The sequence below is a fragment of the Lepisosteus platostomus genome, chromosome 1, assembly GCF_059453375.1.
Source record: "Lepisosteus platostomus isolate fLepPlt1 chromosome 1, fLepPlt1.hap1, whole genome shotgun sequence".
In the NCBI taxonomy this organism is placed as follows: Eukaryota; Metazoa; Chordata; class Actinopteri; order Semionotiformes; family Lepisosteidae; genus Lepisosteus; species Lepisosteus platostomus.
In genome coordinates, this window is record NC_142611.1 from 77,171,093 (window position 1) to 77,198,612 (window position 27,520).

General features: G+C 53.0%; 12 non-coding genes across 12 annotated transcripts; 6 read left to right on the forward strand and 6 right to left on the reverse strand.

Moving 5' to 3' along the window:
- Nucleotides 1-904: 904 nt before the first annotated feature.
- LOC148678760 (U1 spliceosomal RNA) lies at nucleotides 905-1,068 on the reverse strand. The gene has a single exon (XR_015940192.1). It is a non-coding gene; the product is annotated as a U1 spliceosomal RNA (small nuclear RNA).
- Nucleotides 1,069-2,913: 1,845 nt separating this feature from the next.
- LOC148678761 (5S ribosomal RNA) lies at nucleotides 2,914-3,032 on the forward strand. The gene has a single exon (XR_015940475.1). It is a non-coding gene; the product is annotated as a 5S ribosomal RNA (ribosomal RNA).
- A 1,392-nt stretch (nucleotides 3,033-4,424) lies between these two features.
- LOC148678762 (U1 spliceosomal RNA) lies at nucleotides 4,425-4,594 on the reverse strand. Its single transcript, XR_015940279.1, has one exon. It is a non-coding gene; the product is annotated as a U1 spliceosomal RNA (small nuclear RNA).
- Nucleotides 4,595-6,737: 2,143 nt separating this feature from the next.
- Nucleotides 6,738-6,856, forward strand: LOC148678763 (5S ribosomal RNA). The gene has a single exon (XR_015940755.1). It is a non-coding gene; the product is annotated as a 5S ribosomal RNA (ribosomal RNA).
- Nucleotides 6,857-8,245: 1,389 nt separating this feature from the next.
- On the reverse strand, nucleotides 8,246-8,407 carry LOC148678764 (U1 spliceosomal RNA). The gene has a single exon (XR_015940230.1). It is a non-coding gene; the product is annotated as a U1 spliceosomal RNA (small nuclear RNA).
- Nucleotides 8,408-15,374: 6,967 nt separating this feature from the next.
- LOC148678765 (5S ribosomal RNA) lies at nucleotides 15,375-15,493 on the forward strand. Its single transcript, XR_015940476.1, has one exon. It is a non-coding gene; the product is annotated as a 5S ribosomal RNA (ribosomal RNA).
- Nucleotides 15,494-16,880: 1,387 nt separating this feature from the next.
- Nucleotides 16,881-17,044, reverse strand: LOC148678766 (U1 spliceosomal RNA). Its single transcript, XR_015940776.1, has one exon. It is a non-coding gene; the product is annotated as a U1 spliceosomal RNA (small nuclear RNA).
- Nucleotides 17,045-18,889: 1,845 nt separating this feature from the next.
- LOC148678767 (5S ribosomal RNA) lies at nucleotides 18,890-19,008 on the forward strand. The gene has a single exon (XR_015940477.1). It is a non-coding gene; the product is annotated as a 5S ribosomal RNA (ribosomal RNA).
- A 1,388-nt stretch (nucleotides 19,009-20,396) lies between these two features.
- On the reverse strand, nucleotides 20,397-20,560 carry LOC148678768 (U1 spliceosomal RNA). The gene has a single exon (XR_015940194.1). It is a non-coding gene; the product is annotated as a U1 spliceosomal RNA (small nuclear RNA).
- Nucleotides 20,561-22,405: 1,845 nt separating this feature from the next.
- LOC148678769 (5S ribosomal RNA) lies at nucleotides 22,406-22,524 on the forward strand. Its single transcript, XR_015940479.1, has one exon. It is a non-coding gene; the product is annotated as a 5S ribosomal RNA (ribosomal RNA).
- A 1,392-nt stretch (nucleotides 22,525-23,916) lies between these two features.
- Nucleotides 23,917-24,086, reverse strand: LOC148678770 (U1 spliceosomal RNA). Its single transcript, XR_015940284.1, has one exon. It is a non-coding gene; the product is annotated as a U1 spliceosomal RNA (small nuclear RNA).
- Nucleotides 24,087-26,229: 2,143 nt separating this feature from the next.
- On the forward strand, nucleotides 26,230-26,348 carry LOC148678771 (5S ribosomal RNA). Its single transcript, XR_015940757.1, has one exon. It is a non-coding gene; the product is annotated as a 5S ribosomal RNA (ribosomal RNA).
- Nucleotides 26,349-27,520: the final 1,172 nt, after the last annotated feature.

A 27,520-nucleotide genomic window follows, 5' to 3' on the forward strand; every position in this document is an offset into this window, starting at 1 on the left:
AACCCAACAATCAGAAAACTGGTGAACTGTCTTTAGCATTAGCATACAGTACCGAGGCCCCCATGACCAAATCAAGGTTAACCTCGATCAGCATCCTAAACCATGCAAACTACAGCAAAAAGACTCGCTTTGAAAAGGGAATTCATGTCCAGGAGGAGTAGTGTAATGAGCTTGAAATGCTTCCATGGACCTATAACTAAGAAAATAAGAGAAATAGTGGCATCCACTCCTTTCGAATTGTGGTCCTGCTTCGGGGTACTGCTTTTACTCCTACTTCATGCACTTCAAGTTGACCATCACACCTTGATCTTCTGGTTGGATGAGCAATGTGTTGCATGCTGGTAAGAACTCGGTTTCAATGCTGGGGTATAATGACTCATGAAGAGCTTTTGGTGTTGGATTTTGTTCTTAAGATATACAGTATTTCTCTCTCTCTATATATATATTATATTATGAGTGCAGGACGTAAGGTAGTCAGGTTACATTGCACTACAAACTGGTACACACACACACGGGCAACAGACTGAACTACAAAGTCAAACTGATGGAGTGTGAGAAAAACAATAAAGGATTACTATCCCCGGACAGAGAGCGGGAGAAAGCAAAAGTCAGCCAGACCACCAGGGTCAGACAAGCTGAAAGATCACAATTGAAGTACCTTGTCACGAGGTGAACATTTAACGTGTATAAGCACAAGATTGTTTTTTGTGGTTATACAAATAGCGTTCTGGCTGTAGCGGGCATGAAAAGGAGGACCACGTTGTCAGGCGGTGCTCGCGAAAAAGCCCAGGGCGGTTCTGTAGTCACCCCCATCGCTGGAGCCGCTTCATCGGCACCCAGCACAGCTCCCCAGCAGACGGCAAAGCCGCCCGCACTGCTGCATCTGTTCTTGGACCAAGCACATCAGGGGAGAGCGCGAACGCAGTCCCCCACTACCAGAAATTATGCAGTCGAGATTCCCACATTTGGGGAATTCGCAGGGGTCAGCACAGCCGGAGTGCAATGGCCAAGCCTCGCCCTGGGTGAACCTCCTTCTTGATCAAGGTATCTCCCCTGCCAGGTAAGTATGAGTTGTACAGGCCCCTGCAAGCGGGCCGCACTCACAGCACAGTACTCGCAGCCTAGGCCAGCTCCTCGCCCCGCACGCCACCGCCTCCTGCTGGGCCCACTCTTTCGCACACTCACACGCCACACTAACACTCAAAAGCGAGGGCAAAGCGAGAAAACGAGCGCGTCGTTTCCTACACATCTGCAGTCGCCATTTCGCATCCGCAGCATGTCCCGGGATGTTATTCGGCCTCATTTACATATCACCAGGCCGGCAGATCGCCACGCAAGCTCGCGACGTGCGCCTGCCACACACCGAACAAACCTTTTCAGCAATTTCCAAAAAAACGAGCCTGCTCGCCTGCTCGCCTGCCCACAAGGCTCCGTCTCTTACCTGCTCTCCAGAGCCTGCTGCCTTCTGTGCTTTTCTCTCGGCACCGCTGCAGCGCACACAACTCCTGCAGCGGGAGGGGGGGAGAAAGTTCCCGCGCTCCGCCGCAGGGAAGGCTCGCTCCGAGCGCACACGTCCTGTCGATGCCAGTCCAACAAGTGCTCCGCGTTAGCAGCGTCGGGGCTCCGGCGTGTCGCACCTCACCTCACCTCACCTCACCTCGCACTGCCCCCTCCTTGAATGTCTGGCGCTGGGCATGCCCCGCTCTCCTCCGCCTTATCTTATCGCGTGTGAGCACCGACAATGGCCACAATGCCGGGGAATGGCACCTGTAAAGTGTTAATTGGGGCACAGGAACAGCCCGTCTCGTCTCGGGGGGGCCGGCTTCAGAGACAATACAGCAAACACAGCGGGGCGGGGGAAGAAGACGACACGACACATGCAGGTACAATCAGCTCCGGCGGGAACGAGTCATTTGTCGGTCTTTTCAAGTGCCGAGGGCCGAGCAATCCTTCACTTGTATCGTTTCTCCCCGGTGACTAGGTCTCGCCCTGCGACTCTCGACTGGGCTCACCCCCGGCAGCCCAGCAGGTGTGAGCCTGGCCGGCACCCGGATGGGAGCTTCCCCCCCGGGAAAGCTCAGGCTGCTGCTGCTCCTGCAAGAGGTGTGACTGGGACCAGTAGGGAGCGCTCACCCTGCGGGCTGTGTGGCCCTCTTATGCCCCAGCCTCCTGATGGCGACACTCTGCTGCACAAACAGGCGCCGTCCTTCGGGGGGAGGCGTCAAACCGAGGTGTCCTGACCCTCCTTGGCCGTTCCAAATCCCAGGGCGTCTCTCTCGAGAAGGAGTCACGGCGGTGTCACCCATCAGTCGGGGTCTCCTCCTAATCCCCGTCTCACCTGTAACGATCAATGACGAGGCCCCCCTGTCCCGCGAAATTGTACTCGTCTCCTGGCCGCTGGCTGGCGCCGTGAGATTTAGTACTCGCGCAAGAGACCGGGGGCAGAGCGCGAACGCGGTCCCCCGCCCCCCCACAAAGTGCGCGCTCCGGGTTCCCTCTCGGGGCCCTGCAACACAGCGGAAGGGCAGCGAGAAGGAGCCTCTTGCTCTGACGCCGCAAGGCCACAAGAGGGCGGAGGCGCCGCGCGCTTTATGTGCTGAAATAAACACGCGACAGCCCCGAAATGTTTGCAGTGTGCTGTGCACTGGAGGTTTTTGTCTGGTGAAGACTTGCCTGTTGCTCCTCCGTGCAGTTTATTTGTCCTGCTCCAGTGCGGGGCAAGAGCAGGGCCAGGCAACTGAAGGGAGCACGGGAGCACGGGAGCACAGTCGCCAACATCCAGGCACGCAATGCGATTTGGAAAGCAGCTCCTTTCCAAAGAGTTGCACACGAACGATCCTTGAGTCCCGCTCGGGGGGCACGGAGCCCCCGCCACACACAGCTTCAAGTAGCGAGTCAGGCGCCGTTGCTTTCGCTTACGGCCACACCACCCTGAACACGCCCGATCTCGTCTGATCTCGGAAGCTAAGCAGGGTCGGGCCTGGTTAGTACTTGGATGGGAGACCGCCTGGGAATACCAGGTGCTGTAAGCTTTTGCTCTCTCGGCCAGCAGGGGTCGCCGTTGGTGCCGTAGGCTTTGGGAGGAAAAACCCTCGACTATGGACATTTATTTCCCGGGGTGCTCACGAAAAGACCAAACATTTCAATCTTCCCACTTTTGTTTCATTCAGCAACACTGACTGGCAAACGGTATCGCGACGGTCGTCCATTTTTAAGGCATGCCAGTTCAGAAAGAGAAGCTCCCTCACATCCCTTCAGATGCACAAGAAACATGGATCAATCTGCTCATCGCTAAAGTGGCCCTTTGAATGGCATGCGTGTGATTCATATGAAAAAAAAAACGGCTGTAAAACGAATATCGAAGCTGCCTCTAAATCTGCAATTGAAGGTCAGTCAATAAACAACTCGTTTTGCGTACAAATATACATACATTCATTTATAACCGATTTCGTTCATTGAGCACGGATACAACAGAGGTACAGCCATTCACTATTTGACATTCCTGCACTGATACAGAACCCAACAATCAGAAAACTGGTGAACTGTCTTTAGCATTAGCATACAGTACCGAGGCCCCCATGACCAAATCAAGGCTAACCTCGATCAGCATCCTAAACCATGCAAACTACAGCAAAAAGACTCGCTTTGAAAAGGGAATTCATGTCCAGGAGGAGTAGTGTAATGAGCTTGAAATGCTTCCATGGACCTATAACTAAGAAAATAAGAGAAATAGTGGCATCCACTCCTTTCGAATTGTGGTCCTGCTTCGGGGTACTGCTTTTACTCCTACTTCATGCACTTCAAGTTGACCATCACACCTTGATCTTCTGGTTGGATGAGCAATGTGTTGCATGCTGGTAAGAACTCGGTTTCAATGCTGGGGTATAATGACTCATGAAGAGCTTTTGGTGTTGGATTTTGTTCTTAAGATATACAGTATTTCTCTCTCTCTCTATATATATATTATATTATGAGTGCAGGACGTAAGGTAGTCAGGTTACATTGCACTACAAACTGGTACACACACACACACGGGCAACAGACTGAACTACAAAGTCAAACTGATGGAGTGTGAGAAAAACAATAAAGGATTACTGTCCCCGGACAGAGAGCGGGAGAAAGCAAAAGTCAGCCAGACCACCAGGGTCAGACAAGCTGAAAGATCACAAGTGAAGTACCTTGTCACGAGGTGAACATTTAACGTGTATAAGCACAAGATTGTTTTTTGTGGTTATACAAATAGCGTTCTGGCTGTAGCGGGCATGAAAAGGAGGACCACGTTGTCAGGCGGTGCTCGCGAAAAAGCCCAGGGCGGTTCTGTAGTCACCCCCATCGCTGGAGCCGCTTCATCGGCACCCAGCACAGCTCCCCAGCAGACGGCAAAGCCGCCCGCACTGCTGCATCTGTTCTTGGACCAAGCACATCAGGGGAGAGCGCGAACGCAGTCCCCCACTACCAGAAATTATGCAGTCGAGATTCCCACATTTGGGGAATTCGCAGGGGTCAGCACAGCCGGAGTGCAATAGCCGAGCCTCGCCCTGGGTGAACCGATTTCGATTTTTAAGAACTTTATTTTCTTTTCACAAAAAAATACAGGAAATCACAAATCAGAAAGCTTTACATTAATATACATACTTAAAACAGTATATATGATCACATCTCATTACATTTTGACACGGTAACAGTTACATAGCAACAATTTTCTTTTTTTCTGGTGCAAATCACATTCTTTACTTAAACATGATAATGTTTTTCACAGTTTCTTGAGATATTGACCTATGCTCTCTATTTCCCACAGATTTTCTGCTTCCTCCCTCCCTTCTCTCCACAGATCTCTGAGGTAATAGTTCTCTCGGGTGCCTCCTTCTTGATCAAGGTATCTCCCCTGCCAGGTAAGTATGAGTTATACAGGCCCCTGCAAGCGGCCCGCACTCACAGCACAGTACTCGCAGCCTAGGCCAGCTCCTCGCCCCGCACGCCACCGCCTCCTGCTGGGCCCACTCTTTCGCACACTCACACGCCACACTAACACTCAAAAGCGAGGGCAAAGCGAGAAAACGAGCGCGTCGTTTCCTACACATCTGCAGTCGCCATTTCGCATCCGCAGCATGTCCCGGGATGTTATTCGGCTTCATTTACATATCACCAGGCCGGCAGATCGCCACGCAAGCTCGCGACGTGCGCCTGCCACACACCGAACAAACCTTTTCAGCAATTTCCAAAAAAACGAGCCTGCTCGCCTGCTCGCCTGCCCCCGTCTCTTACCTGCTCTCCAGAGCCTGCTGCCTTCTGTGCTTTTCTCTCGGCACCGCTGCAGCGCACACAACTCCTGCAGCGGGAGGGGGGGAGAAAGTTCCCGCGCTCCGCCGCAGGGAAGGCTCGCTCCGAGCGCACACGTCCTTTCGATGCCAGTCCAACAAGTGCTCCGCGTTAGCAGCGTCGGGGCTCCGGCGTGTCGCACCTCACCTCACCTCACCTCACCTCGCACTGCCCCCTCCTTGAATGTCTGGCGCTGGGCATGCCCCGCTCTCCTCCGCCTTATCTTATCGCGTGTGAGCACCGACAATGGCCACAATGCCGGGGAATGGCACCTGTAAAGTGTTAATTGGGGCACAGGAACAGCCCGTCTCGTCTCGGGGGGGCCGGCTTCAGAGACAATACAGCAAACACAGCGGGGCGGGGGAAGAAGACGACACGACACATGCAGGTACAATCAGCTCCGGCGGGAACGAGTCATTTGTCGGTCTTTTCAAGTGCCGAGGGCCGAGCAATCCTTCACTTGTATCGTTTCTCCCCGGTGACTAGCTCTCGCCCTGCGACTCTCGACTGGGCTCACCCCCAGCAGCCCAGCAGGTGTGAGCCTGGCCGGCACCCGGATGGGAGCTTCCCCCCCGGGAAAGCTCAGGCTGCTGCTGCTCCTGCAAGAGGTGTGACTGGGACCAGTAGGGAGCGCTCACCCTGCGGGCTGTGTGGCCCTCTTATGCCCCAGCCTCCTGATGGCGACACTCTGCTGCACAAACAGGCGCCGTCCTTCGGGGGGAGGCGTCAAACCGAGGTGTCCTGACCCTCCTTGGCCGTTCCAAATCAAAGGGCGTCTCTCTCGAGAAGGAGTCACGGCGGTGTCACCCATCAGTCGGGGTCTCCTCCTAATCCCCGTCTCACCTGTAACGATCAATGACGAGGCCCCCCTGTCCCGCGAAATTGTACTCGTCTCCTGGCCGCTGGCTGGCGCCGTGAGATTTAGTACTCGCGCAAGAGACCGGGGGCAGAGCGCGAACGCGGTCCCCCGCCCCCCCACAAAGTGCGCGCTCCGGGTTCCCTCTCGGGGCCCTGCAACACAGCGGAAGGGCAGCGAGAAGGAGCCTCTTGCTCTGACGCCGCAAGGCCACAAGAGGGCGGAGGCGCCGCGCGCTTTATGTGCTGAAATAAACACGCGACAGCCCCGAAATGTTTGCAGTGTGCTGTGCACTGGAGGTTTTTGTCTGGTGAAGACTTGCCTGTTGCTCCTCCGTGCAGTTTATTTGTCCTGCTCCAGTGCGGGGCAAGAGCAGGGCCAGGCAACTGAAGGGAGCACAGTCGCACAGTCGCACAGTGGCCAACATCCAGGCACGCAATGCGATTTGGAAAGCAGCTCCTTTCCAAAGAGTTGCACACGAACGATCCTTGAGTCCCGCTCGGGGGGCACGGAGCCCCCGCCACACACAGCTTCAAGTAGCGAGTCAGGCGCCGTTGCTTTCGCTTACGGCCACACCACCCTGAACACGCCCGATCTCGTCTGATCTCGGAAGCTAAGCAGGGTCGGGCCTGGTTAGTACTTGGATGGAAGACCGCCTGGGAATACCAGGTGCTGTAAGCTTTTGCTCTCTCGGCCAGCAGGGGTCGCCGTTGGTGCCGTAGGCTTTGGGAGGAAAAACCCTCGACTATGGACATTTATTTCCCGGGGTGCTCACGAAAAGACCAAACATTTCAATCTTCCCACTTTTGTTTCATTCAGCAACACTGACTGGCAAACGGTATCGCGACGGTCGTCCATTTTTAAGGCATGCCAGTTCAGAAAGAGAAGCTCCCTCACATCCCTTCAGATGCACAAGAAACATGGATCAATCTGCTCATCGCTAAAGTGGCCCTTTGAATGGCATGCGTGTGATTCATATGAAAAAAAAACGGCTGTAAAACGAATATCGAAGCTGCCTCTAAATCTGCAATTGAAGGTCAGTCAATAAACAACTCGTTTTGCGTACAAATATACATACATTCATTTATAACCGATTTCGTTCATTGAGCACGGATACAACAGAGGTACAGCCATTCACTATTTGACATTCCTGCACTGATACAGAACCCAACAATCAGAAAACTGGTGAACTGTCTTTAGCATTAGCATACAGTACCGAGGCCCCCATGACCAAATCAAGGCTAACCTCGATCAGCATCCTAAACCATGCAAACTACAGCAAAAAGACTCGCTTTGAAAAGGGAATTCATGTCCAGGAGGAGTAGTGTAATGAGCTTGAAATGCTTCCATGGACCTATAACTAAGAAAATAAGAGAAATAGTGGCATCCACTCCTTTCGAATTGTGGTCCTGCTTCGGGGTACTGCTTTTACTCCTACTTCATGCACTTCAAGTTGACCATCACACCTTGATCTTCTGGTTGGATGAGCAATGTGTTGCATGCTGGTAAGAACTCGGTTTCAATGCTGGGGTATAATGACTCATGAAGAGCTTTTGGTGTTGGATTTTGTTCTTAAGATATACAGTATTTCTCTCTCTCTATATATATATATTATATTATGAGTGCAGGACGTAAGGTAGTCAGGTTACATTGCACTACAAACTGGTACACACACACACGGGCAACAGACTGAACTACAAAGTCAAACTGATGGAGTGTGAGAAAAACAATAAAGGATTACTATCCCCGGACAGAGAGCGGGAGAAAGCAAAAGTCAGCCAGACCACCAGGGTCAGACAAGCTGAAAGATCACAATTGAAGTACCTTGTCACGAGGTGAACATTTAACGTGTATAAGCACAAGATTGTTTTTTGTGGTTATACAAATAGCGTTCTGGCTGTAGCGGGTATGAAAAGGAGGACCACGTTGTCAGGCGGTGCTCGCGAAAAAGCCCAGGGCGGTTCTGTAGTCACCCCCATCGCTGGAGCCGCTTCATCGGCACCCAGCACAGCTCCCCAGCAGACGGCAAAGCCGCCCGCACTGCTGCATCTGTTCTTGGACCAAGCACATCAGGGGAGAGCGCGAACGCAGTCCCCCACTACCAGAAATTATGCAGTCGAGATTCCCACATTTGGGGAATTCGCAGGGGTCAGCACAGCCGGAGTGCAATGGCCGAGCCTCGCCCTGGGTGAACCGATTTAAGAACTTTATTTTCTTTTCACAAAAAAATACAGGAAATCACAAATCAGAAAGCTTTACATTAATATACATACTTAAAACAGTATATATGATCACATCTCATTACATTTTGACACGGTAACAGTTACATAGCAACAATTTTCTTTTTTTCTGGTGCAAATCACATTCTTTATTTAAACATGATAATGTTTTTCACAGTTTCTTGAGATACTGTCCAATGCTCTCTATTTCCCACAGATTTTCTGCTTCCTCCCTCCCTTCTCTCCACAGATCTCTGAGGTAATAGTTCTCTCGGGTGATGAACAGGGCCAGGCTACCTGCTGCCTTGACTGGGACCTCGATGCCTTTGAACAGCCCCATGTTCCTCACTCTCCACAGGGCGTCTTTCCCACTGTTCACCACGGCCCAGATCCTGTCAAACATGTCAGGAGGAAGCTTGACAGGAGAGATGCCGTATATGATGAAAGCAGCGGTCAGGGTAAATTGGGGCGAGAGAGCCTGCAACCAATCTTCAAACTGTGTCCAGAAGGCCTTAGCAAAAAAGCAGGACCACAGGAGATGGGTCACAGTCTCCTCCTCGCCGCAGCCCACCCTAACGCAGCGAGGGCTGGGGGTGAGGCCCCTACGGTACAAGAAAGTTCGTACCGGTAAGCACTGGTGGACGACACTCCAGGCTAAATCTCTGTGAATGTTGCACAGAAATTTAGAGGATGTGTGTTTCCACACCTTCCTTGTTTGGGCTGATGTTAAAATGCCCACAGGGGTCTGCCTATTGTTCTGGGGTGCTACGAAATCTTCCAGTTTTTGGACGCTGACATCTCGGAGGGGAATATGGCCAATTGGGTGAGATCTTAGAAAACTTTTAACTGTCCCATAAATTGCAGGGCATGTGTCAGAGAGTGGGACGTCCAGCTTGGGTCTGACACCCCACACTCTGAACACCTCCCTACCTACCCAGAGCCTGGAAAAATAAGTCCAGGTACGCGCTGCAGGTGCTGTTGCAAAGCCTCTCAGCACAGAGGCCAGGAAAATGCACAGCAGCTTCGTAGCAATATCTGGGACAGACTTCCCCCCTGAGGGTAGCGGCCTGTACATTATTTCCCTTCTGAGTCTTTCCTGCTTCCCACCCCATAGAAATTGAAACATCAATCTCCTCAGCACCGCCGCAACACGGTGTGGGATTGGGAAGGTAGAAGCCAGAAAATTCAAGACAGGCAAGAGCTCGGCTTTGATGACCAGCACCTTCCCTGTCATGGTGAGGTCTCGGTCCTTCCATTGCATCAGTTTTTTGTTTAAGATTGGCAATTTGTTCTGCCAATTTACTGTTCCCATCTCTTCTCCAAAATACACCCCCAGGACCTTAATTCTCTTCTCTTGCAGCCTGAGATCATGTCCTTCTTTTGGCTCCCTCCAGTTCTGATAAAAAATCTCACTCTTAGATGTGTTAATTTTTGCGGAGGAAGCCAAAGAGAACCGATCACAGCACTGCAGAGCTCTGCTAATTGAGGCATTGTCAGAGAGGAGCAGGGTGACGTCATCCATGTATAGAGATGTCTTTACCTCTCCTCCCCCACTTCCAGGCACTGGTATCCCATTAATGGCCTGATCCTGGCGCAAGGCACAGGCTAAGGGCTCCATAGCCAAAACGAATAACAAGGGGGATAATGGGCAGCCCTGCCTCACCCCTGAACAGACTTCAAAGGTGCGTGATCTATTGCCATTAACCATGACTCTGCTGTTGCTACCTGTGTACAGCAGGTTAATCCACTTTCTCATGATGGGGCCAAACTTCATGTGCTCAAGTACCGATGTTAAGTACTGCCGGTTTAGGCGGTCAAAGGCCTTTTCTAGGTCTACACCTAAAATGCACAGAGGGAGGGAGCGATCCTCAGAGTACAGACAGACATCCCTCAACAAGGCCAGGTTGTCGCTCATCAGGCGTCCTGCTATCCCACAAGTCTGTTCTTTCCCTACCAGTGAGGCCACTACATTTTGTAGGCGCAGGAAAAGGGCTTTGGACAGGATCTTAGTGTCCACGCCTAACAGGCTGAGGGGTCTCCAGTTCTTTATGTCATTTTTTGCTCCTTTCTTAAACAAGAGAGAGATAGTGCCTTCTCTTAAGGAGTCAGGCAGCAATTCTGTCTTGTAGCTTTCCTCGAATAGGAGCAGTAGCGGATCCTGAAGCAGATCCCAAAAGGTGCAATAAAATTCTTTAGGGAGCCCGTCAGCACCCGGAGTTTTCCCCTTCTGTAAGCTCTCCATAGCCTGTCTCAGCTCTTCTACTGTCAAATCCCTCTCAAGTACTTCCCTATCTTCTTCACTCAAAATGTTTTCTAGCTTTGAGGTAAAAAAATGAATATCTTCATCCTTTACCTCTGTAGAGCTGTACAGTCTTGAGTAGAAGGCCTCGGTGCAGGAGAGGATAGCACTCGGCTCTGTTCTCTCTCGTCCCTCCTCATCAACTACACTTTCCATGACAGTCTTGGAGCCTACCACTTTCCTGAAAAAGAAGCGAGTACACTTCTCATTTTCTTCCAAGAACTGCACTCTGCTTCTTAACAGCACTCCTCGACTACTTTCTTCGGCTATGCTCCGGATGTCCTTTTTTAAAAGGGCGATATCCTCGAGCACATCGAAGCCACTGTGCAGCATCGTGTAGAGACGCTGCAGCTGCCTCTGTTTCCTGGCTAGCACTCCTCTCCGTCTGGCAGCAGCCTTCCTTCCCTCAGCCATGAAAAAGGCCTTTGTCCTCACCTTCACCTCCTCCCACCACTCTCCTACTGACCCGTACAGACACTGCAAGGACAGCCACTGTGATAGTTTCTCCTTGTAGCGGGATACTACCCCCTCGTTCTCTAGCAGCTTTGTGTTGAGTTTCCAGAGGCCTGGGCCAAAGACAGTCCCGCCCTGGAGTTCCACTCTACACCCTAAAGCCTGATGATCTGAGAAGAAGACAGGCTGAAGAGTGACCCCAACAACTTTCACTCTCTCTGAGACAAAGCAATAGTCAATTCTGGAGCTGCTATTCCTCCCTGACCATGTATATCCTGCTGTTGTGGGATATATACATCTATATGTGTCTGAGAGTTTAAAGTCTTGAACTAAGTTTTGCAGGGCCAGTGAGCTGGAATCCAATTTTATCGGCGAGCTAGACTGCCTGTCTGTGTGCTCTAAGATACAATTAAAATCCCCTCCCACTATCACGTCTGTGCTGCATAACAATAGGGGGGAGAGTGCCTTGAGTAGCTCCACCCTTCCTCCTACGTCAGTAGGGCAATACACATTGATTAGCCGCAGGTTAACGGTCCCCCATTCCACATCCACACACAGCAACCTGCCATCTATGACCCTCTGAATACTTTTCAATTTGAATGCCCATCCTTTGAAAAGAATGGCCACGCCAGAGGCTCTGTTGTTATTGTCCCCTGACCAAACAGAAGGCCCTTTATCCCACCTATCTTCAAAACTTTTATACCTCTCTTGATAGGCTAAAGCACACTCCTGCAACATCAACACATCTCCCTCTCTCTGCTGGAGGTAATCAAAGACAGACTGGCATTTAACTCTGTCATTGATACCTCTTGTGTTAAGAGAAATTATGTTAAGAGCCATATTACATAAGAAAGTGGAACCAGTCTTTACAAAACACATTTCTCTTCGGTCTCACCTGTTACCTTTTTCTTTTTCTTTTTCTTCTTACCAATTTCCTGCCAGCCATCCTCTGAATGAGCCTTCATCAGGGTGGCAGCAGTAAAAGCGTTCACAGAGTCCATTTCAAGGAAGGGGGTAGAGGGAGGGGTGGAGAGGTTCCAGCTGTCCCCATCGCCATGCTCTCCTTCCTCCTCGCTCGGGGAGAAAACAGAGTCATTTTTTCTTTTCCTCAAGTCCAGCTCCTGGGAGCACTGAGGGGAAAGGGGTGCAGCCGATGCACCAGTCTCCTCTTCCCCCTCACCCACCAGCTGCTGCAGATCCTCCGTGGTGGACTGGATGGAGGAGAGGAGGGCATCTGTAGCACTTGCAGAGTCTGAGAAAAGCAGCTCCGCTGAATCCTGGGTATCCTCGCTGGACCCGCTCCACCGGGGGGCCCCACACTGGCCCTCGTTCTGAGGAGCAGGAGTGGGGGAGGGGTCCTCGCTGTTCTCGGGGGTTTTCAAACCCTCGTGCTTGTCTGGTGCAGTCTGCGGTTGTGGGGGCGTAGTGGATTTCTCTTCCACCAGCCCCGGAGCCACAGCAGGACTGATCCTGGCTGGAGGCTGAGAGTCTTTGTCCAACAAGGGTTCTTTGTTTGACTTGTTGTTTGCTTTGGATTTTCGGGCCGGTTTGGCTGAAACAAGCACTGCCTCATCCTTTCTCATTTTGAGTTTATTGGCGTAGGCGTGAGGGCAGTTCTTAAAAACGTGTCCTTCCGAGCCACATAAATTGCACTTTGGCAGCATTGAACAGTCAGAGGCTAAATGTCCCTGTTTGCCACAGGTCTTGCAGCATTTCACAGTGCAGGACGATGCCAGGTGTCCCACAGCACCACAGCGCCGACACACCTTTGGTTGTCCCACATAAAACACATAGCCATTGCAGGCGCCCAGCCGGATTGTAGAGGGCAGGTGCCTTAAGCCTCCATTTACGCTGTCCGGTAGCAAGCGAACCTCGAATTTCCTTGCTCCTGTTTTTATACCATCAACATCTCTAACCTCAGTTCCATGGTGGACGGTGCAGTACTGGTTAAGCCAGGTGTGAATGTCCTCCGTCTTTGCCAGTTCCGAGAACATAACAACATGCACCGTTTTCCTCTCTCTCTGTGTCAGAGGCTGCAAGTTGATCTTCTCAAGTGCAGGAACTTTGCCTCTTTTTGCCTCAAACACATCCACGCATTGTTCAAACAGAGGATAGGTAGCAAATACAACCTCAAATGCTTTCTGACCTGGGAGAGCGAAGATGAAATCCAAGTGCCGAGGTTCAAAGCCAAGTTCCTTCTGTAACACTTTTCTGCTGAACTGCATACGATCCATGAAGAGGTCATCCAAGAGCTCAAAACGTACAGCATTCTTACGGGATCCAAAGGTTGCCATTTCAAAAACCGCAAATCGAACACTGCTTCCAACAAAAGAAAAACAATCCAACTACTCCACCTACAGGCTGATCAAGGTATCTCCCCTGCCAGGTAAGTATGAGTTGTACAGGCCCCTGCAAGCGGGCCGCACTCACAGCACAGTACTCGCAGCCTAGGCCAGCTCCTCGCCCCGCACGCCACCGCCTCCTGCTGGGCCCACTCTTTCGCACACTCACACGCCACACTAACACTCAAAAGCGAGGGCAAAGCGAGAAAACGAGCGCGTCGTTTCCTACACATCTGCAGTCGCCATTTCGCATCCGCAGCATGTCCCGGGATGCAATTCGGCCTCATTTACATATCACCAGGCCGGCAGATCGCCACGCAAGCTCGCGACGTGCGCCTGCCACACACCGAACAAACCTTTTCAGCAATTTCCAAAAAAACGAGCCTGCTCGCCTGCTCGCCTGCCCCCGTCTCTTACCTGCTCTCCAGAGCCTGCTGCCTTCTGTGCTTTTCTCTCGGCACCGCTGCAGCGCACACAACTCCTGCAGCGGGAGGGGGGGAGAAAGTTCCCGCGCTCCGCCGCAGGGAAGGCTCGCTCCGAGCGCACACGTCCTTTCGATGCCAGTCCAACAAGTGCTCCGCGTTAGCAGCGTCGGGGCTCCGGCGTGTCGCACCTCACCTCACCTCACCTCACCTCGCACTGCCCCCTCCTTGAATGTCTGGCGCTGGGCATGCCCCGCTCTCCTCCGCCTTATCTTATCGCGTGTGAGCACCGACAATGGCCACAATGCCGGGGAATGGCACCTGTAAAGTGTTAATTGGGGCACAGGAACAGCCCGTCTCGTCTCGGGGGGGCCGGCTTCAGAGACAATACAGCAAACACAGCGGGGCGGGGGAAGAAGACGACACGACACATGCAGGTACAATCAGCTCCGGCGGGAACGAGTCATTTGTCGGTCTTTTCAAGTGCCGAGGGCCGAGCAATCCTTCACTTGTATCGTTTCTCCCCGGTGACTAGCTCTCGCCCTGCGACTCTCGACTGGGCTCACCCCCAGCAGCCCAGCAGGTGTGAGCCTGGCCGGCACCCGGATGGGAGCTTCCCCCCCGGGAAAGCTCAGGCTGCTGCTGCTCCTGCAAGAGGTGTGACTGGGACCAGTAGGGAGCGCTCACCCTGCGGGCTGTGTGGCCCTCTTATGCCCCAGCCTCCTGATGGCGACACTCTGCTGCACAAACAGGCGCCGTCCTTCGGGGGGAGGCGTCAAACCGAGGTGTCCTGACCCTCCTTGGCCGTTCCAAATCCCAGGGCGTCTCTCTCGAGGAGTCACGGCGGTGTCACCCATCAGTCGGGGTCTCCTCCTAATCCCCGTCTCACCTGTAACGATCAATGACGAGGCCCCCCTGTCCCGCGAAATTGTACTCGTCTCCTGGCCGCTGGCTGGCGCCGTGAGATTTAGTACTCGCGCAAGAGACCGGGGGCAGAGCGCGAACGCGGTCCCCCGCCCCCCCACAAAGTGCGCGCTCCGGGTTCCCTCTCGGGGCCCTGCAACACAGCGGAAGGGCAGCGAGAAGGAGCCTCTTGCTCTGACGCCGCAAGGCCACAAGAGGGCGGAGGCGCCGCGCGCTTTATGTGCTGAAATAAACACGCGACAGCCCCGAAATGTTTGCAGTGTGCTGTGCACTGGAGGTTTTTGTCTGGTGAAGACTTGCCTGTTGCTCCTCCGTGCAGTTTATTTGTCCTGCTCCAGTGCGGGGCAAGAGCAGGGCCAGGCAACTGAAGGGAGCACAGTCGCACAGTCGCACAGTGGCCAACATCCAGGCACGCAATGCGATTTGGAAAGCAGCTCCTTTCCAAAGAGTTGCACACGAACGATCCTTGAGTCCCGCTCGGGGGGCCCGGAGCCCCCGCCACACACAGCTTCAAGTAGCGAGTCAGGCGCCGTTGCTTTCGCTTACGGCCACACCACCCTGAACACGCCCGATCTCGTCTGATCTCGGAAGCTAAGCAGGGTCGGGCCTGGTTAGTACTTGGATGGGAGACCGCCTGGGAATACCAGGTGCTGTAAGCTTTTGCTCTCTCGGCCAGCAGGGGTCGCCGTTGGTGCCGTAGGCTTTGGGAGGAAAAACCCTCGACTATGGACATTTATTTCCCGGGGTGCTCACGAAAAGACCAAACATTTCAATCTTCCCACTTTTGTTTCATTCAGCAACACTGACTGGCAAACGGTATCGCGACGGTCGTCCATTTTTAAGGCATGCCAGTTCAGAAAGAGAAGCTCCCTCACATCCCTTCAGATGCACAAGAAACATGGATCAATCTGCTCATCGCTAAAGTGGCCCTTTGAATGGCATGCGTGTGATTCATATGAAAAAAAAACGGCTGCAAAACGAATATCGAAGCTGCCTCTAAATCTGCAATTGAAGGTCAGTCAATAAACAACTCGTTTTGCGTACAAATATACATACATTCATTTATAACCGATTTCGTTCATTGAGCACGGATACAACAGAGGTACAGCCATTCACTATTTGACATTCCTGCACTGATACAGAACCCAACAATCAGAAAACTGGTGAACTGTCTTTAGCATTAGCATACAGTACCGAGGCCCCCATGACCAAATCAAGGCTAACCTCGATCAGCATCCTAAACCATGCAAACTACAGCAAAAAGACTCGCTTTGAAAAGGGAATTCATGTCCAGGAGGAGTAGTGTAATGAGCTTGAAATGCTTCCATGGACCTATAACTAAGAAAATAAGAGAAATAGTGGCATCCACTCCTTTCGAATTGTGGTCCTGCTTCGGGGTACTGCTTTTACTCCTACTTCATGCACTTCAAGTTGACCATCACACCTTGATCTTCTGGTTGGATGAGCAATGTGTTGCATGCTGGTAAGAACTCGGTTTCAATGCTGGGGTATAATGACTCATGAAGAGCTTTTGGTGTTGGATTTTGTTCTTAAGATATACAGTATTTCTCTCTCTCTATATATATATTATATTATGAGTGCAGGACGTAAGGTAGTCAGGTTACATTGCACTACAAACTGGTACACACACACACGGGCAACAGACTGAACTACAAAGTCAAACTGATGGAGTGTGAGAAAAACAATAAAGGATTACTATCCCCGGACAGAGAGCGGGAGAAAGCAAAAGTCAGCCAGACCACCAGGGTCAGACAAGCTGAAAGATCACAATTGAAGTACCTTGTCACGAGGTGAACATTTAACGTGTATAAGCACAAGATTGTTTTTTGTGGTTATACAAATAGCGTTCTGGCTGTAGCGGGCATGAAAAGGAGGACCACGTTGTCAGGCGGTGCTCGCGAAAAAGCCCAGGGCGGTTCTGTAGTCACCCCCATCGCTGGAGCCGCTTCATCGGCACCCAGCACAGCTCCCCAGCAGACGGCAAAGCCGCCCGCACTGCTGCATCTGTTCTTGGACCAAGCACATCAGGGGAGAGCGCGAACGCAGTCCCCCACTACCAGAAATTATGCAGTCGAGATTCCCACATTTGGGGAATTCGCAGGGGTCAGCACAGCCGGAGTGCAATGGCCGAGCCTCGCCCTGGGTGAACCTCCTTCTTGATCAAGGTATCTCCCCTGCCAGGTAAGTATGAGTTGTACAGGCCCCTGCAAGCGGCCCGCACTCACAGCACAGTACTCGCAGCCTAGGCCAGCTCCTCGCCCCGCACGCCACCGCCTCCTGCTGGGCCCACTCTTTCGCACACTCACACGCCACACTAACACTCAAAAGCGAGGGCAAAGCGAGAAAACGAGCGCGTCGTTTCCTACACATCTGCAGTCGCCATTTCGCATCCGCAGCATGTCCCGGGATGTTATTCGGCCTCATTTACATATCACCAGGCCGGCAGATCGCCACGCAAGCTCGCGACGTGCGCCTGCCACACACCGAACAAACCTTTTCAGCAATTTCCAAAAAAACGAGCCTGCTCGCCTGCTCGCCTGCCCACAAGGCTCCGTCTCTTACCTGCTCTCCAGAGCCTGCTGCCTTCTGTGCTTTTCTCTCGGCACCGCTGCAGCGCACACAACTCCTGCAGCGGGAGGGGGGGAGAAAGTTCCCGCGCTCCGCCGCAGGGAAGGCTCGCTCCGAGCGCACACGTCCTTTCGATGCCAGTCCAACAAGTGCTCCGCGTTAGCAGCGTCGGGGCTCCGGCGTGTCGCACCTCACCTCACCTCACCTCACCTCGCACTGCCCCCTCCTTGAATGTCTGGCGCTGGGCATGCCCCGCTCTCCTCCGCCTTATCTTATCGCGTGTGAGCACCGACAATGGCCACAATGCCGGGGAATGGCACCTGTAAAGTGTTAATTGGGGCACAGGAACAGCCCGTCTCGTCTCGGGGGGGCCGGCTTCAGAGACAATACAGCAAACACAGCGGGGCGGGGGAAGAAGACGACACGACACATGCGGGTACAATCAGCTCCGGCGGGAACGAGTCATTTGTCGGTCTTTTCAAGAGCCGAGAGCCGAGCAATCCTTCACTTGTATCGTTTCTCCCCGGTGACTAGGTCTCGCCCTGCGACTCTCGACTGGGCTCACCCCCGGCAGCCCAGCAGGTGTGAGCCTGGCCGGCACCCGGATGGGAGCTTCCCCCCCGGGAAAGCTCAGGCTGCTGCTGCTCCTGCAAGAGGTGTGACTGGGACCAGTAGGGAGCGCTCACCCTGCGGGCTGTGTGGCCCTCTTATGCCCCAGCCTCCTGATGGCGACACTCTGCTGCACAAACAGGCGCCGTCCTTCGGGGGGAGGCGTCAAACCGAGGTGTCCTGACCCTCCTTGGCCGTTCCAAATCCCAGGGCGTCTCTCTCGAGAAGGAGTCACGGCGGTGTCACCCATCAGTCGGGGTCTCCTCCTAATCCCCGTCTCACCTGTAACGATCAATGACGAGGCCCCCCTGTCCCGCGAAATTGTACTCGTCTCCTGGCCGCTGGCTGGCGCCGTGAGATTTAGTACTCGCGCAAGAGACCGGGGGCAGAGCGCGAACGCGGTCCCCCGCCCCCCCACAAAGTGCGCGCTCCGGGTTCCCTCTCGGGGCCCTGCAACACAGCGGAAGGGCAGCGAGAAGGAGCCTCTTGCTCTGACGCCGCAAGGCCACAAGAGGGCGGAGGCGCCGCGCGCTTTATGTGCTGAAATAAACACGCGACAGCCCCGAAATGTTTGCAGTGTGCTGTGCACTGGAGGTTTTTGTCTGGTGAAGACTTGCCTGTTGCTCCTCCGTGCAGTTTATTTGTCCTGCTCCAGTGCGGGGCAAGAGCAGGGCCAGGCAACTGAAGGGAGCACAGTCGCACAGTCGCACAGTCGCCAACATCCAGGCACGCAATGCGATTTGGAAAGCAGCTCCTTTCCAAAGAGTTGCACACGAACGATCCTTGAGTCCCACTCGGGGGGCACGGAGCCCCCGCCACACACAGCTTCAAGTAGCGAGTCAGGCGCCGTTGCTTTCGCTTACGGCCACACCACCCTGAACACGCCCGATCTCGTCTGATCTCGGAAGCTAAGCAGGGTCGGGCCTGGTTAGTACTTGGATGGGAGACCGCCTGGGAATACCAGGTGCTGTAAGCTTTTGCTCTCTCGGCCAGCAGGGGTCGCCGTTGGTGCCGTAGGCTTTGGGAGGAAAAACCCTCGACTATGGACATTTATTTCCCGGGGTGCTCACGAAAAGACCAAACATTTCAATCTTCCCACTTTTGTTTCATTCAGCAACACTGACTGGCAAACGGTATCGCGACGGTCGTCCATTTTTAAGGCATGCCAGTTCAGAAAGAGAAGCTCCCTCACATCCCTTCAGATGCACAAGAAACATGGATCAATCTGCTCATCGCTAAAGTGGCCCTTTGAATGGCATGCGTGTGATTCATATGAAAAAAAAAACGGCTGTAAAACGAATATCGAAGCTGCCTCTAAATCTGCAATTGAAGGTCAGTCAATAAACAACTCGTTTTGCGTACAAATATACATACATTCATTTATAACCGATTTCGTTCATTGAGCACGGATACAACAGAGGTACAGCCATTCACTATTTGACATTCCTGCACTGATACAGAACCCAACAATCAGAAAACTGGTGAACTGTCTTTAGCATTAGCATACAGTACCGAGGCCCCCATGACCAAATCAAGGTTAACCTCGATCAGCATCCTAAACCATGCAAACTACAGCAAAAAGACTCGCTTTGAAAAGGGAATTCATGTCCAGGAGGAGTAGTGTAATGAGCTTGAAATGCTTCCATGGACCTATAACTAAGAAAATAAGAGAAATAGTGGCATCCACTCCTTTCGAATTGTGGTCCTGCTTCGGGGTACTGCTTTTACTCCTACTTCATGCACTTCAAGTTGACCATCACACCTTGATCTTCTGGTTGGATGAGCAATGTGTTGCATGCTGGTAAGAACTCGGTTTCAATGCTGGGGTATAATGACTCATGAAGAGCTTTTGGTGTTGGATTTTGTTCTTAAGATATACAGTATTTCTCTCTCTCTATATATATATTATATTATGAGTGCAGGACGTAAGGTAGTCAGGTTACATTGCACTACAAACTGGTACACACACACACGGGCAACAGACTGAACTACAAAGTCAAACTGATGGAGTGTGAGAAAAACAATAAAGGATTACTATCCCCGGACAGAGAGCGGGAGAAAGCAAAAGTCAGCCAGACCACCAGGGTCAGACAAGCTGAAAGATCACAATTGAAGTACCTTGTCACGAGGTGAACATTTAACGTGTATAAGCACAAGATTGTTTTTTGTGGTTATACAAATAGCGTTCTGGCTGTAGCGGGCATGAAAAGGAGGACCACGTTGTCAGGCGGTGCTCGCGAAAAAGCCCAGGGCGGTTCTGTAGTCACCCCCATCGCTGGAGCCGCTTCATCGGCACCCAGCACAGCTCCCCAGCAGACGGCAAAGCCGCCCGCACTGCTGCATCTGTTCTTGGACCAAGCACATCAGGGGAGAGCGCGAACGCAGTCCCCCACTACCAGAAATTATGCAGTCGAGATTCCCACATTTGGGGAATTCGCAGGGGTCAGCACAGCCGGAGTGCAATGGCCAAGCCTCGCCCTGGGTGAACCTCCTTCTTGATCAAGGTATCTCCCCTGCCAGGTAAGTATGAGTTGTACAGGCCCCTGCAAGCGGGCCGCACTCACAGCACAGTACTCGCAGCCTAGGCCAGCTCCTCGCCCCGCACGCCACCGCCTCCTGCTGGGCCCACTCTTTCGCACACTCACACGCCACACTAACACTCAAAAGCGAGGGCAAAGCGAGAAAACGAGCGCGTCGTTTCCTACACATCTGCAGTCGCCATTTCGCATCCGCAGCATGTCCCGGGATGTTATTCGGCCTCATTTACATATCACCAGGCCGGCAGATCGCCACGCAAGCTCGCGACGTGCGCCTGCCACACACCGAACAAACCTTTTCAGCAATTTCCAAAAAAACGAGCCTGCTCGCCTGCTCGCCTGCCCACAAGGCTCCGTCTCTTACCTGCTCTCCAGAGCCTGCTGCCTTCTGTGCTTTTCTCTCGGCACCGCTGCAGCGCACACAACTCCTGCAGCGGGAGGGGGGGAGAAAGTTCCCGCGCTCCGCCGCAGGGAAGGCTCGCTCCGAGCGCACACGTCCTGTCGATGCCAGTCCAACAAGTGCTCCGCGTTAGCAGCGTCGGGGCTCCGGCGTGTCGCACCTCACCTCACCTCACCTCACCTCGCACTGCCCCCTCCTTGAATGTCTGGCGCTGGGCATGCCCCGCTCTCCTCCGCCTTATCTTATCGCGTGTGAGCACCGACAATGGCCACAATGCCGGGGAATGGCACCTGTAAAGTGTTAATTGGGGCACAGGAACAGCCCGTCTCGTCTCGGGGGGGCCGGCTTCAGAGACAATACAGCAAACACAGCGGGGCGGGGGAAGAAGACGACACGACACATGCAGGTACAATCAGCTCCGGCGGGAACGAGTCATTTGTCGGTCTTTTCAAGTGCCGAGGGCCGAGCAATCCTTCACTTGTATCGTTTCTCCCCGGTGACTAGGTCTCGCCCTGCGACTCTCGACTGGGCTCACCCCCGGCAGCCCAGCAGGTGTGAGCCTGGCCGGCACCCGGATGGGAGCTTCCCCCCCGGGAAAGCTCAGGCTGCTGCTGCTCCTGCAAGAGGTGTGACTGGGACCAGTAGGGAGCGCTCACCCTGCGGGCTGTGTGGCCCTCTTATGCCCCAGCCTCCTGATGGCGACACTCTGCTGCACAAACAGGCGCCGTCCTTCGGGGGGAGGCGTCAAACCGAGGTGTCCTGACCCTCCTTGGCCGTTCCAAATCCCAGGGCGTCTCTCTCGAGAAGGAGTCACGGCGGTGTCACCCATCAGTCGGGGTCTCCTCCTAATCCCCGTCTCACCTGTAACGATCAATGACGAGGCCCCCCTGTCCCGCGAAATTGTACTCGTCTCCTGGCCGCTGGCTGGCGCCGTGAGATTTAGTACTCGCGCAAGAGACCGGGGGCAGAGCGCGAACGCGGTCCCCCGCCCCCCCACAAAGTGCGCGCTCCGGGTTCCCTCTCGGGGCCCTGCAACACAGCGGAAGGGCAGCGAGAAGGAGCCTCTTGCTCTGACGCCGCAAGGCCACAAGAGGGCGGAGGCGCCGCGCGCTTTATGTGCTGAAATAAACACGCGACAGCCCCGAAATGTTTGCAGTGTGCTGTGCACTGGAGGTTTTTGTCTGGTGAAGACTTGCCTGTTGCTCCTCCGTGCAGTTTATTTGTCCTGCTCCAGTGCGGGGCAAGAGCAGGGCCAGGCAACTGAAGGGAGCACGGGAGCACGGGAGCACAGTCGCCAACATCCAGGCACGCAATGCGATTTGGAAAGCAGCTCCTTTCCAAAGAGTTGCACACGAACGATCCTTGAGTCCCGCTCGGGGGGCACGGAGCCCCCGCCACACACAGCTTCAAGTAGCGAGTCAGGCGCCGTTGCTTTCGCTTACGGCCACACCACCCTGAACACGCCCGATCTCGTCTGATCTCGGAAGCTAAGCAGGGTCGGGCCTGGTTAGTACTTGGATGGGAGACCGCCTGGGAATACCAGGTGCTGTAAGCTTTTGCTCTCTCGGCCAGCAGGGGTCGCCGTTGGTGCCGTAGGCTTTGGGAGGAAAAACCCTCGACTATGGACATTTATTTCCCGGGGTGCTCACGAAAAGACCAAACATTTCAATCTTCCCACTTTTGTTTCATTCAGCAACACTGACTGGCAAACGGTATCGCGACGGTCGTCCATTTTTAAGGCATGCCAGTTCAGAAAGAGAAGCTCCCTCACATCCCTTCAGATGCACAAGAAACATGGATCAATCTGCTCATCGCTAAAGTGGCCCTTTGAATGGCATGCGTGTGATTCATATGAAAAAAAAAACGGCTGTAAAACGAATATCGAAGCTGCCTCTAAATCTGCAATTGAAGGTCAGTCAATAAACAACTCGTTTTGCGTACAAATATACATACATTCATTTATAACCGATTTCGTTCATTGAGCACGGATACAACAGAGGTACAGCCATTCACTATTTGACATTCCTGCACTGATACAGAACCCAACAATCAGAAAACTGGTGAACTGTCTTTAGCATTAGCATACAGTACCGAGGCCCCCATGACCAAATCAAGGCTAACCTCGATCAGCATCCTAAACCATGCAAACTACAGCAAAAAGACTCGCTTTGAAAAGGGAATTCATGTCCAGGAGGAGTAGTGTAATGAGCTTGAAATGCTTCCATGGACCTATAACTAAGAAAATAAGAGAAATAGTGGCATCCACTCCTTTCGAATTGTGGTCCTGCTTCGGGGTACTGCTTTTACTCCTACTTCATGCACTTCAAGTTGACCATCACACCTTGATCTTCTGGTTGGATGAGCAATGTGTTGCATGCTGGTAAGAACTCGGTTTCAATGCTGGGGTATAATGACTCATGAAGAGCTTTTGGTGTTGGATTTTGTTCTTAAGATATACAGTATTTCTCTCTCTCTCTATATATATATTATATTATGAGTGCAGGACGTAAGGTAGTCAGGTTACATTGCACTACAAACTGGTACACACACACACACGGGCAACAGACTGAACTACAAAGTCAAACTGATGGAGTGTGAGAAAAACAATAAAGGATTACTGTCCCCGGACAGAGAGCGGGAGAAAGCAAAAGTCAGCCAGACCACCAGGGTCAGACAAGCTGAAAGATCACAAGTGAAGTACCTTGTCACGAGGTGAACATTTAACGTGTATAAGCACAAGATTGTTTTTTGTGGTTATACAAATAGCGTTCTGGCTGTAGCGGGCATGAAAAGGAGGACCACGTTGTCAGGCGGTGCTCGCGAAAAAGCCCAGGGCGGTTCTGTAGTCACCCCCATCGCTGGAGCCGCTTCATCGGCACCCAGCACAGCTCCCCAGCAGACGGCAAAGCCGCCCGCACTGCTGCATCTGTTCTTGGACCAAGCACATCAGGGGAGAGCGCGAACGCAGTCCCCCACTACCAGAAATTATGCAGTCGAGATTCCCACATTTGGGGAATTCGCAGGGGTCAGCACAGCCGGAGTGCAATAGCCGAGCCTCGCCCTGGGTGAACCGATTTCGATTTTTAAGAACTTTATTTTCTTTTCACAAAAAAATACAGGAAATCACAAATCAGAAAGCTTTACATTAATATACATACTTAAAACAGTATATATGATCACATCTCATTACATTTTGACACGGTAACAGTTACATAGCAACAATTTTCTTTTTTTCTGGTGCAAATCACATTCTTTACTTAAACATGATAATGTTTTTCACAGTTTCTTGAGATATTGACCTATGCTCTCTATTTCCCACAGATTTTCTGCTTCCTCCCTCCCTTCTCTCCACAGATCTCTGAGGTAATAGTTCTCTCGGGTGCCTCCTTCTTGATCAAGGTATCTCCCCTGCCAGGTAAGTATGAGTTGTACAGGCCCCTGCAAGCGGCCCGCACTCACAGCACAGTACTCGCAGCCTAGGCCAGCTCCTCGCCCCGCACGCCACCGCCTCCTGCTGGGCCCACTCTTTCGCACACTCACACGCCACACTAACACTCAAAAGCGAGGGCAAAGCGAGAAAACGAGCGCGTCGTTTCCTACACATCTGCAGTCGCCATTTCGCATCCGCAGCATGTCCCGGGATGTTATTCGGCTTCATTTACATATCACCAGGCCGGCAGATCGCCACGCAAGCTCGCGACGTGCGCCTGCCACACACCGAACAAACCTTTTCAGCAATTTCCAAAAAAACGAGCCTGCTCGCCTGCTCGCCTGCCCCCGTCTCTTACCTGCTCTCCAGAGCCTGCTGCCTTCTGTGCTTTTCTCTCGGCACCGCTGCAGCGCACACAACTCCTGCAGCGGGAGGGGGGGAGAAAGTTCCCGCGCTCCGCCGCAGGGAAGGCTCGCTCCGAGCGCACACGTCCTTTCGATGCCAGTCCAACAAGTGCTCCGCGTTAGCAGCGTCGGGGCTCCGGCGTGTCGCACCTCACCTCACCTCACCTCACCTCGCACTGCCCCCTCCTTGAATGTCTGGCGCTGGGCATGCCCCGCTCTCCTCCGCCTTATCTTATCGCGTGTGAGCACCGACAATGGCCACAATGCCGGGGAATGGCACCTGTAAAGTGTTAATTGGGGCACAGGAACAGCCCGTCTCGTCTCGGGGGGGCCGGCTTCAGAGACAATACAGCAAACACAGCGGGGCGGGGGAAGAAGACGACACGACACATGCAGGTACAATCAGCTCCGGCGGGAACGAGTCATTTGTCGGTCTTTTCAAGTGCCGAGGGCCGAGCAATCCTTCACTTGTATCGTTTCTCCCCGGTGACTAGCTCTCGCCCTGCGACTCTCGACTGGGCTCACCCCCAGCAGCCCAGCAGGTGTGAGCCTGGCCGGCACCCGGATGGGAGCTTCCCCCCCGGGAAAGCTCAGGCTGCTGCTGCTCCTGCAAGAGGTGTGACTGGGACCAGTAGGGAGCGCTCACCCTGCGGGCTGTGTGGCCCTCTTATGCCCCAGCCTCCTGATGGCGACACTCTGCTGCACAAACAGGCGCCGTCCTTCGGGGGGAGGCGTCAAACCGAGGTGTCCTGACCCTCCTTGGCCGTTCCAAATCAAAGGGCGTCTCTCTCGAGAAGGAGTCACGGCGGTGTCACCCATCAGTCGGGGTCTCCTCCTAATCCCCGTCTCACCTGTAACGATCAATGACGAGGCCCCCCTGTCCCGCGAAATTGTACTCGTCTCCTGGCCGCTGGCTGGCGCCGTGAGATTTAGTACTCGCGCAAGAGACCGGGGGCAGAGCGCGAACGCGGTCCCCCGCCCCCCCACAAAGTGCGCGCTCCGGGTTCCCTCTCGGGGCCCTGCAACACAGCGGAAGGGCAGCGAGAAGGAGCCTCTTGCTCTGACGCCGCAAGGCCACAAGAGGGCGGAGGCGCCGCGCGCTTTATGTGCTGAAATAAACACGCGACAGCCCCGAAATGTTTGCAGTGTGCTGTGCACTGGAGGTTTTTGTCTGGTGAAGACTTGCCTGTTGCTCCTCCGTGCAGTTTATTTGTCCTGCTCCAGTGCGGGGCAAGAGCAGGGCCAGGCAACTGAAGGGAGCACAGTCGCACAGTCGCACAGTGGCCAACATCCAGGCACGCAATGCGATTTGGAAAGCAGCTCCTTTCCAAAGAGTTGCACACGAACGATCCTTGAGTCCCGCTCGGGGGGCACGGAGCCCCCGCCACACACAGCTTCAAGTAGCGAGTCAGGCGCCGTTGCTTTCGCTTACGGCCACACCACCCTGAACACGCCCGATCTCGTCTGATCTCGGAAGCTAAGCAGGGTCGGGCCTGGTTAGTACTTGGATGGAAGACCGCCTGGGAATACCAGGTGCTGTAAGCTTTTGCTCTCTCGGCCAGCAGGGGTCGCCGTTGGTGCCGTAGGCTTTGGGAGGAAAAACCCTCGACTATGGACATTTATTTCCCGGGGTGCTCACGAAAAGACCAAACATTTCAATCTTCCCACTTTTGTTTCATTCAGCAACACTGACTGGCAAACGGTATCGCGACGGTCGTCCATTTTTAAGGCATGCCAGTTCAGAAAGAGAAGCTCCCTCACATCCCTTCAGATGCACAAGAAACATGGATCAATCTGCTCATCGCTAAAGTGGCCCTTTGAATGGCATGCGTGTGATTCATATGAAAAAAAAACGGCTGTAAAACGAATATCGAAGCTGCCTCTAAATCTGCAATTGAAGGTCAGTCAATAAACAACTCGTTTTGCGTACAAATATACATACATTCATTTATAACCGATTTCGTTCATTGAGCACGGATACAACAGAGGTACAGCCATTCACTATTTGACATTCCTGCACTGATACAGAACCCAACAATCAGAAAACTGGTGAACTGTCTTTAGCATTAGCATACAGTACCGAGGCCCCCATGACCAAATCAAGGCTAACCTCGATCAGCATCCTAAACCATGCAAACTACAGCAAAAAGACTCGCTTTGAAAAGGGAATTCATGTCCAGGAGGAGTAGTGTAATGAGCTTGAAATGCTTCCATGGACCTATAACTAAGAAAATAAGAGAAATAGTGGCATCCACTCCTTTCGAATTGTGGTCCTGCTTCGGGGTACTGCTTTTACTCCTACTTCATGCACTTCAAGTTGACCATCACACCTTGATCTTCTGGTTGGATGAGCAATGTGTTGCATGCTGGTAAGAACTCGGTTTCAATGCTGGGGTATAATGACTCATGAAGAGCTTTTGGTGTTGGATTTTGTTCTTAAGATATACAGTATTTCTCTCTCTCTATATATATATATTATATTATGAGTGCAGGACGTAAGGTAGTCAGGTTACATTGCACTACAAACTGGTACACACACACACGGGCAACAGACTGAACTACAAAGTCAAACTGATGGAGTGTGAGAAAAACAATAAAGGATTACTATCCCCGGACAGAGAGCGGGAGAAAGCAAAAGTCAGCCAGACCACCAGGGTCAGACAAGCTGAAAGATCACAATTGAAGTACCTTGTCACGAGGTGAACATTTAACGTGTA